A 12367-nucleotide genomic window follows, 5' to 3' on the forward strand; every position below is an offset into this window, starting at 1 on the left:
TGGCCCCGCCCCCTTCGGCGGCGGCCCCAGCCAATCAGCGGCCCCGCCCCGCCTCCGCCGCCGCGCCAGCCAATAGCGGCGCCCGCTCGGCCGCGGCTGAGTTCCCCCGGGCGGCCCGGGAGGTGGCGGCGTGCGGGCGCACAGGGCTGCGCGGGGAGGGGGCCCGGGGCTCGGGGCCCGGCCGCCCCCGCCCCCGCCCCCGCCCCCGCCCGCTGGGCCACGCTGCTCCGAGCAGGGCGAGCGGCCCCGGGGCTGGGGCGCTCCTCTGCTTGCCTGGGATCCACCGCTCTCCAGGAGCCTTGGGTCGCTGCAAGAACGCCTACGGGAGGTGAAGGTCCAAGGCAAAGGGAGCAACCCCGAGCCCGGAGCAAACTGCCCCCCGCCCCCCCGGGGGTTGCCACAGTGGGCTGTTGGAAGGCGGAAGGATCGCTCCTCGTTTTAGACCTCGGCAGTGGGGGGAAAAAAAATCTGAGTATAAAAGTTTTTATTTTTTTATTTATTTTTATTTTTTTTATTTTTTGCAGGGCCACCTGTGTGGCTCAGTGGTTGAGCATTTGCCTTCGGCTCAGGTCGTGGAATCGAATCCCCCAGGGAGCCTGCTCCTCCCTCTGCCTGTGTGTCTGCCTCTCTCTGTCTCTCTCTGCGTCTCTCATGAATGAATAAATAAAATATATACATTTTTTTTTTTCAGTTGACCACTGAGCTGCATTTAGCGTGGAGCTGGATCTAGCACTTCGGCATAAGTCTTCTCCAGAGGCTTCTGTTTACAGGTTGTACTGAATCAAAACACCTTATGGAGCTCCCAGCCCTCTCTCGTTCATCCTGTCTCCTGCGTTATTCATTCATTAAACGTTAATTGAGCACTTGCTGTGCTCCCGGTCCCTTCTCTCAGGCAACCAGATGTTATCCCCATCTTGAAGGTTAGGGACTTATCTCAGAACCTAACAGGTGGTAACCTCAGCAGTAGCTATTAGTAATTAAAGGCCTCCTAGTCTTCACTCATTTACTACTTGTTTCTTTTTGACAATGCACGAGTTAGCCTACTCTTTGGTTTCTTTATAGGAGAAATGAGATGCGGGTTTCAGGCTTGGACCCTTGGAAAGCCTCCTTCATCTCTCTGAAGTTCAGTGTTTTCAACAGTAAAATGGAAAGCACAGTATCTGCTCTGCCCCCTCATCCCCCACTCGCCCCTTCCCTAGTATTGCTGTGAAGACCAGCAGAGATACGCTCACAAAAGCGTTTGAATGACTCTCTATTTGCAAGATCTATAATGTCAGCTCTGTGCCTGCCTGCCAATGGCTTCTGTCCTCACCCCTGAGTCTCAAAGATCTCCATCCCACTAGCTTTTATTGCAGAAGAAATAGGAAGGCCATCAGAGCAGAGGGCTGCAAAGAAAGATCCTGTCAGTCTTTCACTAAAGCCAACTATGGGTAAAATTATAAGTAGTCAAAGTCCCTACCCTCAATGTTGCAGGCAGACATGTGTGCACTCCCAGCTTTCTTTGGATCTTACGAATGCACCTCATGAAATTGTACTGCTGAAATATCCTCCTCTCCTATCAACTCCTGTTCCTCATTCCCTTAAATCCAGTTTGCTGATTGGGAAATTTATCCAGGAGACAGTATTTGGACCACCGTTATCTAACCTATGCTTATTCACTAGCAACTTTAGGACAGGAAGAAGAGGCGAGGGCCAAGATGGGGCCCAGGCATATTGGTGAATATTTTTGCTTATGAACAGCTAAGCTGGCTAACCCAAAGCCACCTAACCAAAAGTTGGCTAAAAGGGAATCAAATGCACAAATTTTGGAAGCTCATAAAATCAATGGGAACAAGACCTGAAAATGAATAGAAAGGGAGAAATATTGATTGACAGAAAGCAAAAAGAAAAAAGAAAAAACAAACAACAACCAAAACCAAACACTTGTTTTGTTGAGAAACTACTTTAAAAATAACATATTTTTGGTTTTGGCGGGAATATCCAAACCCAGATTATGCTCCTGCTATGGGATGGTTGATAAAGATTCCAATTGTTTTTGAAATTAAGAATCACTAGGAAGGTGGGTGGGAGCGTAGGTGAAATAGATAAAGGGGATTAAGAGCACATTTATTGTGATGAGCACTGAGGAATATATAGAATTGTTGAATCATTATATTGTGCTCCTGCAACTAATATAACACTGTATGCTAATTATACTTCAATAAAAAATAAATACATAAAAAGAATCACCAGATAATCCTGAAGAGGAGACAGATTTTTTTTTTTTTTAAGATTTTATTTAATTACTTGAGAGAGAGAGCAGGAGTGGGAAAGAGGAGAAGCAGACTCCGTGCTGAGCAGAGATGCAGGGCTGGATCCTAGGACTCTGGGATCATGACCTGAGCTGAAGGCATGAAGCTTAATAGATTGAGCCACCCAGGCACCCATAGGGGGTAGATTTCTTAAAACAAAGAAGCTGAAAACATGAAAATGGCATTTGAGGTGGGAGAAATCCTGATGTCTGAGTAGAAAAATAATATTGGCTTTATTAGCATATATAGAAAATATGAGGCCATAATTTCTCTCTCTCTCTCTCTCTCTGTCTCCCTCTCTCCTTCTCTTTCTCTCTGGTCCCTCTCTTTCTCTCCTAATTTATTCCTAGAGTAGAGATAGAGACTGGTTAGTTAGGGATTGAGAAGGCTGAGTTTGCTGGAGACTGGGTGAGAAACACATTATGTTCAAAGACCTGGTTAGGGAATAGAAAGCCCACAGAATTACTTCCTAAGAGGATCTCACCATCTGGTAATGCTACCAAACGTCTGGAGCCAGTTTTGAGCCCCAGCTGGGTCTAACTACAAAATCAGAGACTCTGAACACCCCGGCCTGGGGGTGGTAACTGCATCAGATACAGGGCTATGAGTGAAGCAGTTCTGAATTAACCAGAGAGGTGCTACATTTTATCTGTGTCTGCCTGCTTTTGCAGACAATTAGCTATCATCTTTTAAAGGATTAAAATTAACCAGCAAAGTAAAAGGATCAGCTGCACGAAGGTAGAATTTTAAAATAGAAACCATAACTAAGGGCAGCCTGGGTGGCTCAGCAGTTTAGCGCCGCCTTCGGCCCAGGGCCTGACCCTGGAGACCCGGGATCAAGTCCCACATCGGGCTCCCTGCATGGAGCCTGCTTCTCCCTCTGCCTGTGTCTCTACCTCTCTGTCTCTCTGTTTCTCATGAAAAAATAAATTTAAAAAAAAATTTTTTTTTAAAGAAAAGAAACCATAACTAAGTGGTAGAGTAGGCAAGCCAGCAGAGCCCTGGCCCCTTGAACACACCCAAAGCACTACAGTTTTTCTCTCATCTGCTAGGTCTCAAGACTGAACACTAGATAATATTTGAAGGATGTGATGTGATGGTTGACTGGCTGCAAGATTTTTCTTCTGGTTGGGCACAAGATCTGATCTGGATACCTGTCCTTGCTCATTTCTCTCTCAACGCTGCTCAAACCCCTGCAGATACCCTGTACTGGGTCGAAGCCAAAGCCCTTCTCTTCACCTCTCCACCTGAATTTGTAGGAGCAGTGAGAGAAGAGCAATCTGTGGCTGCTTCAAAAACTGCCTTTGGCTTCCACACATTATTCAAGCCTGTTACCCTCATAAGCAATGCTTTGTCAAGCACAAATGGGTTAGAATGTGTCAAGTGAGCTGAGGTCTCTCATTTGACATATTAGACTTGTAAAACCAGGAGTGGTTTAATTTGATCCTGGCCTCCCATCAAAGCAGAGCATCTCATTTCCCAAACTGCTGGTCTGAGGAGCAGAGGAAGAGATGGAGAAGAGGCGATACCCTGTCTCACAAACTCTGGAACATATAAAATGGTTTAATCTTTATCAACAGGCAGTTTAAAGGATCTTACTTTGTTGTGAGAGTAGTTCATGCTCATGGTAGACTCGGAAAAGACAGAAAAGTAGAAGGCAAAAACCCACGAAGTACCTGTAACTTTGTCAGGCATTTCCGGCTAGTGGTGATGTTTTATTTTTCTGCAGTGCATGCAATGCACTATAAATCTTGATTGTGATATAATCAAATACTTCCCATGAACTTCTGGAGACATATCAAGAGAGCAGGAGACACATTGGGTGGGGAGTTCCCAACCTAAAGCTAATGTTACTAATATTAGGAAAGTTGTAAACAGAAAGAAAAACCTTGAAAATGTTCCAACTGTTAATGTTTCTCAGCTGTCTTGTTTTCTGGAATACTAGTCCTTCCTCTGTTTGCTTTCCTTCTCACTGCTAGTATGCCCTGAAATGCCACACTTCTTTGGCATGGATCATTTAGTTGAGAGATGCTCAGAGCTGAGAAATCACTTCCAAATTGGTACATTTTGTGAAACAACAAAAAGATTTTGTTTAATATTTTGATGCCTGGCTTTCATTTTTGGGGGATTGTCAATAATTAGGTGCATGCTTTTTCATTTGCTTCTCAAGTCTGGCGATAGGTAGGTGCTGACCCACCCACAACAGGGTTCACCATCATTTTGACCTTGAATGAGGCTGGGTGGATCCTGGCGATGCAGTTGGGAGCCAAGAAGCACAGAACAGGCCCAAATGGCCCGAGGCTTAAACTCACAAATCTCCCGTAACTGGTGGTGTTCTAACCAGTGCATCAGCAATGACACCTCTCCTCTGTCCCTCGCACCTTGTCTGGGCCTGCCATGTTGTAAAAGATGTATTGTGTGCATGGATGTGACTCACAAGTTGGTGGGGATGGCCATTACCAAAATCAGTGGAGCATTAGGGAGTACCAACTTTCCAGAGAAAATGTGATGACTGTTAGAAATGCTACAGAAGGAGTGCCTGGGCGGCTCAGTTAGTTAAGCATTTGACTCTTGATTATGGCTCGGGTCATGACCTCAGGGTAATGAGATTGAGCTCTGAGTTGGGTTCTGTACTCAGTAGGGGAGTCTGCTTGGCATTCTCTCTCTCTCTCTCTCTCCTTCTGCTCCTTCTCAGCTTGTGCTCTTTCTCTCTCTCTCTAAAATAATAGATCTTTTTTTAAAAAAATGCTATAGAAATCCCCAAAGTATATGAAAATCAGATACATCTGTTGGAGGAACCACACACTTCTACTGCACAATATTGAAAATAAGGTAATGGAAACTATGAGTGCTTTGGAAAGAGGCAACTTCTCACTAAACTTCAACTACCCCATCTCCTCCCAGCTCACTTACTGTTGCTGACATTTGCATGGTTATATCATTTGATATGCAAATCTTACTTCTCTTTGAGTTATTCAGTATTTTTTTCTTGTGGTGTCCTCAGAGATTGTGATTGTTTGAAAATGACTTGATAAGTCTAATTCCACCCTGACAGTCTCTCAGTGGCTGGAGGTAACCAGCACACTCCAGCAATTGCATTCTCCTTTCTCTGGTGTTCAGAATTCCTGGGAGAACCGTACAGCAAGCCATGGCATCCAGGGTGAGGCGAAGAAGTCTTGTCTCGTCCATGAGGGATCTTAACCTCAGACCCTAGCTCTACATTTCCCTCCACAATACACATTTCAGCACTGGAGCCCAGGAATACAGTAGTGATTATTGGGTTGGAGCTGTGAGCATTTCCCAGATTGGCACAAACAGGAGATCCTGCCCTCCCTTGGGTCCAGACTTACGGGGGAAGAGGCATGTGAACATATGCTCCGCAGTGGTTCGTGAGACAGATGGTGTCCACCAAGAGCTAGGTCTACATGGGTGCTATGAAGCCCAGAGAGCAAACCAGGTCTTGAGCTGATCTACCTAGTTTTTATGTAGTCACCCTTGGTTATCTCTTACTTATTTGTAAAACTTGCCCAAATAGCCCAGCCCGGTGTTCACTTTGCATAGGATATGGTGAGAATGGCCTCAGGACCTCCCTTGAGTCTGAGTTCTAAAGTAGAACACCCCTGGGGCCGGTGTGGAAGCAATAATAGTAATCACAAGAGAGTGATTCTAGAGAAAGATGAGAAGTCCAGCTGCCCATACTACATGGGATGTTCACTTCTCTTGGAGGGTGTGGTTTGTAATTTCGTTCAATGTCGCGGTCCACCAGGCTGCCATAACAACACACCATAGGCTGGGTGCTTAAGTGGCAGAAATGTATGCTCTCACAGTTCTTGAGGCTGGAAAGTCCAGGATCAAGGTGCTGGCATGGTCGATTTCTGGTTTGCTCTCATCCTGTGTCCTCACATGGTGGAGAGAGAAGAAGCAAGCCCTCCAATGTCACTTCTCATAAGGGCACTCATCCCATCCCCAGGGCTCCACCCTGCTGACCTCATGGAAATCTAATCACTTCCAAATACCATCACATTGAGGGCTAGGGCTTCAATGTAGAAAACTTGGGGGACACTATTTAGTCCAGAGCATTCATAGAGGCAGCACTTTGTCTAGTCCCACATACATTTCACATCTTGATCCATTATCATATAATGACTAAATCCAAATACATGTCTATTAATGTTAACCTAGGGGAAGGACCTATTCATAGCTCATCACTGGAGGTGTGGTTCCTATTTTCACTGAACAGTATAGTAACTTGTTAAAATACAATTCTTTCTAGCACATGTTTACAGGATATAGACTGAGCTATAGTTCTGGAATTCGCTACTGTGAAATTGGACATAGCCTTGTATTTGTCTGCACTAAAGGCAGTAAAAGAGTAAAGATAAACCAGCAAACAAAATACTTATAACTGGTAACTTTGGCGATGCATAGTTCATAAATTTGCTCATTGCTATTATTATTATTATTATTATTATTACTCATTGCTCTGAACCTTTATTTGGTCTTTAGCATTCACTCATTTACTCAACGAATGATATGCTAGACATTGGTGATAGAGCAAAGAACAAAGCTGCCTCACGGAACTGACATTCCAGGAAAGGAAACAGACCATAAACAGGATAAGCAAGTAAACCATAAATGCTAAACAAAAAACTGAAGCAAGGAAGGGGGATGGGGAGCAGGGGGGGTCAAGGATGAGGCATGATTTGTAATTTTGGGTGGATTGGACATAGAAGGCTCATGGGAAATTTACAGAAGCAAGACTTGAAGAATGCAAGGGGCGCCTGGCTGGCTCAGTAGGTAGAGGGTCATGAGTTGGAGCTCCACATTGAATGCAAAGATTACTTAAAAAAAAAAAAAAAAAAAAAGAAGAAGAAGAAGGCAAAGGATGGTCAGATGGAGTCCTGTGGATGAGTATTTGTGGGGAAAGCCTTTCTGGAAAAGAAAATTGCCCGCGAAAAAGTCTTTGAAGGGGCTGTGGCCACAACAGGGAGCAGAGGAAATGAACTTCAGGGCGCATTAGGCAGGCATTAGGCAGACTAGTGACATTGGAAGGAATATGAATTACATCCACTGTTAAAAATTAGTGTTTTTTCCCTCAGATGTTAACAATAATAGCAGTAGAATTAAATGGGTAAACAATTGACAAATTGTCTCAGTTAGAAATTCTTACATTTGAACCTACTTTCCCTTCCAGATCCAGAAAGTTAAGACCCATTGTTATTTTCTTTTCCTTTTCCATCAACCTAAAAAATCTTTTTTCATCTTTTGCTCAGAATCTGGTCACCAAGGAAGGGTGCGAGTAAATGCAAGGACGACAATGTTTAAATACCAAATCTCTTTATCTCAGGGTATAATTTAGATGGAGAGTCTTGTAATATAAAATTCTAATTAGCTTCATTGTAGTAGATTAGGGCAAACAGATACTCAGGAACACAAGATTCCATTTGGGTTGATATCATTGTTCTTGTCATGGATTAAAGATATTTTGATTTATCATAGACAGATTGCCCAAGACAGGTGTCAGATTTGAGGATTGTGATCGATGAAGACTGAAGTATACTTCTGGGTACTTTTAGAATAACACAATTCTCCTCTCCCTTTGCTAACCCCAGCCAGTAAGAGGTCTTTCTCAGATTGTAGCTATTTTTAACCAGCTTCAAACATATATATATATATATATATTTTTTTAAATCTCATCTAGCTATGAAAACGTTTACTTGCAAAACTGCAAGCCTAAGATAGTACAGGAATGCAAAGTATAAAATGAAATAATGTAGACAAAAACAGAAGAGAAAAAGTGATATTCGAATGTACGATGGTAAATGATACTCCTTTAAATTCTCTCCTATGTTAAATGCCTTTATCATCCATTTGAGGTCCTGATGTGTACCTCAGTTGTCTTGGGGGACAATTCCTACGTCTGGATGACTGACCAAATTGGTGATGTTCATATAATAAGACCAGTGAGATCGATTGTGTTTTGCAGTTGGAATTTGAGTGTACGTCATGAAAAGCAAAACATATTATGAATAATTAAAACTATTCAAAGTATTTACAGTGGTGAATACTTGCAATATTTATTTAATGTTAACAAGATCATCTTAATCATTTTTTAAGGTTGTAAAAGCTATCTTTTATTATTGAAAAATTTTTTGATATGATTTTAAATTTACAGAAAAGGATAGAATAAAGAGATTCCCAACAGAGCCCTCAAATATTAACATTTGGTTACATTAGCTTTACCCTCCTTTCCCTTTATGTATCTAGTTTTTTCCCTGAATTGTATGAGAGTAAATTATAGATATGCTGCTACCTTTAACCCTAAATACTTCAAAGACAGGTATTAATCCAAATAATTATCCAAATATCCCCAAATAAGGATATTACCTTACAGATTCATATATGATTATCACAATCAGGAAGTTAACATTGGTACAATACTATTGTTTAATATACAGACCTTATTCATATTTCACCAATTGTTCCATTACTGTCTTTTCTAGCAAAAGAAAAACTCGTGATTATGCACTGCATTCAGTTATCAAGTCTCTTTACCTTGCTTTGACCTGGAACAGTTTGGCAGTGTCTACAGGCTTTGCAGAATATCCCTCAGTTTAAGAATGATCATTTCTTAGGTAAAAGCAAAAACCAAAAAACCAAAAAATCCCTCCAGCACATAACCACATAACACCATGTATCACACAGAGCACCATCTAACATGCCTTCAAAAGAAGTGTAAACACTTTTTAAAAGTCCATGGTGTCCCTTTTACACACTTTTGCTTTTTTCTGATCGATTGTCATATAAGAGGTTTCAGACTTGGAATCTTATTTGGAGGCCCCAAGGAGAAAGGCCAAGACTTGCACCTTTAATTATGACAATTTGATTGCTGTGATCAACTTCCAGCTAGATGGGTTGAAAGTCAACTTTGTTAGGGGTTGGTCATTCCTCACTGGCCTGACCTGCATGTTGCAGGGTTTCCCGAGCTACACAAGCCCCCCACTGGATACCATCATTAAAAGAAATCAAACTAGGGAAAGAGCTCACTGCTCACCATTGCTTCCCTCATCCCTAGAACTCTCCAGATGCTGTGTCCTGCTCACTTGTCTCAGGAACCTTTCTACCTTCCCTGCTAACAAGACAATGGCCAATTGATAGTAATGCTTTGCCGCCTCTCAGCAATCTGCTTGTGTTCCACTTTTCAGCTCTCTTCCCCCTCATTGCGGTCATGGAAAATGAAGCGTCACATGAGCCTAAGAAGCAGGAAAAATATGCCAGCGTCAGTGGCCCAGAGAGGGCAAGTCCTGCGTAGACCATTTGAAAAACCTCAACTTGGGCTGACTCTCAGATGCTTACTTTTCTTTTCTTTTTTTAATATTTTATTTCTTTATTCATGAGAGACACAGAGATAGAGGCAGAGATGTAGGCAGAGGGAGAAGTGGGCTGATACAGGCAGGCCCCAGGGATCACGACCTGAGCCAAAGGCAGGCCCTCAACCACTGAGCTACCCAGTTGCCCCTCAGGTTCTTGCTTTCCAGGTACTTTCAGCTTTTGTCTCCATATTGCACAAAGACCAAGATTCTCTGGAAGCCTCTGAGAATGACCAGCAGGTATGGGCATCCTCCGTACTCAGCAAAAGTAACATAAGAAGAGAACAGGAACGTGAAACACCTGCCAGATCTATGTAGGAACACAACTTGGAAGGAGATATCCCCAAATGTTGGCTGTGAGTGCTTTGATTGGCAGGAATTGATAAAAAGCAAGCATAATAGAAAAAAGCCCCCCGATTTTCTTTATTTTAGAACTTTATTTAATTGAGTGGCCATTGCTTTTGTTATCTAAAAATAATCCTTTGAAACAGTCAAGTGTCATAGTACCTCAGCATTATTTAAAATATTGATGAGTATTTTAAGTTAACCAAGGAAATAAAACTTTGATACGGGCCTCCACTACGAAGAGACTGAAACTCCATTAGTTGTACTTCAAAGGATGAATATTAATATTATTCTACGTGATCTGTCAATTCAGGGTACCTATTAAGTATGCAGGTTATTTCCCCAAATAATCTCTAGCAAGTAGGTTACTGGAAAAGTGGTAGGGAGTTCTTCTAGTTTTTAAACTCTACCAAACTCAGGTTTCTTATTTTTTAAAATACCATACATTCTAATTACTTGAAAATCCTTTGAACCTTGTTAATTATACTAATATCTTCTCAGCGCCCCAGGACAAATAAGAAGGCAAGATCTTTTCAAAGGTTATTCCTGTAACACTGACATGTACTTTCAGATACAAAGGCAGAAACAAACTATATCATACCAAAGAGACTTCTGTGCAGAAGGAGGCACCATTCTATATGCACACACACCAAGTGTGTCTTAAGCTGACAATATCTGTGTTATTTTCAGAGAGAAAAAAATGATGCTTTCTCTAAAGTCTTATGAGTTAAATTAAACAGTAGGTTGCTTGTAACCTAGCCTGCAATAGTTTTTATTCCTCGACTGTAAGATCATTTTGCTAGAAGGTCTCCTTAGGGTCCTACAGGCAAAATGGAAACATGGTCAGGGAAAATTGCCAATTTTCAGCTTAATGGGCTAGCAAGGTGTGCACGTGTGGATTTTCGTGTTGACCTTGCAAGAGATACCAAAGTCACAACGTGAGCCTCCGTTTTCGAGGCTGTGAAACAAAGTTATACTTGTCCTCCCCTGTTGGCCCTGGGTTGTTAAAAGATTTAAATGAGATAAGTCACATGAAAGCACTCTAAAAATATCAAGCAGATGTCTTTTCCTTAATGTACAGTAGGAGATACACTTAATTTTCTGTTTCTTAAAGTCATAGGATTGTGGTATGTAACATAATTAGATAGAATTATGTAAAATTACAAAAATGTACTTCTCAGTGGTATCAAAGACCAGGTGCACATTCCGCTTAAGAGCCATAGAGAGGGGACGCGTGAGTGGCTCAGCGGTTGAGCATCTGCCTTCGTTTCAGGTCGTGATCCCAGGATCTGGGATCAAGTCCCACATCGGGTTCCCTGCAAAGAGCCTGTTTCTCCCTCTGCCTGTGTCTCTTCCTCTATCTCTCTGTGTCTCTCATGAATAAATAAATCTTAAAAAAAATAGTCATAGAGGATGTAGGGTTCTTTCTGCCAAGTCTCTGTGTGACCACCATAGAGGTAGCAATGGCCTTTGAAGGAAGCTCTGCTGTCTCCTTGACTGGCCTGCACAAAGGAAAAATGAAACTTTTTCCTTTCAGAAGAAAGACTTACATAACATTGTACAAGGCATGAAGAGGACTTGTTTTGATGTTTGAAACAAATTACCAAAAAGATTTTTTTTAATTTTAAAGGAAATACAAACAGACCTGATTTCCTTTTCCATATTGCTGGATTTGACTTTATAATGTTATGCCAAAGATTTTTGCACCCATGCTCACCAAGAATATTGACCTATGGTTCTCTCTTCTTGTAATATCTTTGTCTGATTTTGGTGGCTGGCCTCATAGAATGAGCTGAGTGTATTGTTCCCTTGTGCTCTCTGGAAGAGTTTATGTCGAACTGGTGTTAATTCTTCCCTGTTTGGTCGAGTTCACCAGGGGAGCCCTAACTTCTTGCCTAACCAAGGCCAAAGTCCCAAGTCTTCCGACATTTCATCAAAGCCAGCTTCTGGCCTGTTGACAGAGCAGAATGAGCACACAGCACCAGGTTCTTTTTAAGAATGGGAGGATTCCAGAGCAGAGCAGATCTCTTTAGACCTCAGAGATCTTCATGCCCACCTTCCTAGGGGTGGACCACAATCTTTGATTTAACTCTGTATTCCCTTCCCTTAAGTCCTGCTGGTTTCACATTTCTATTTTTCCTTTTGTTTTCTATTTATATGTGAGAAAACATTTAATTTGGATGACATTTGTTGCTATTGGACTCGATTTATCATTTTACTGAATGGCGTACATCTGTCCTAAATGCACCTCTGCCCTGAGCTCTTGGAAAGGAGATCTGTCAAAGCTTTCCTACATGATGACCACAGTTTACATGGCAAAGTCATGGCTACTAATGTAACCCAAGTAGGTGGCACAATAAC

This window comes from Vulpes vulpes, chromosome 12 (assembly GCF_048418805.1).
Source record: "Vulpes vulpes isolate BD-2025 chromosome 12, VulVul3, whole genome shotgun sequence".
In the NCBI taxonomy this organism is placed as follows: domain Eukaryota; kingdom Metazoa; phylum Chordata; class Mammalia; order Carnivora; family Canidae; genus Vulpes; species Vulpes vulpes.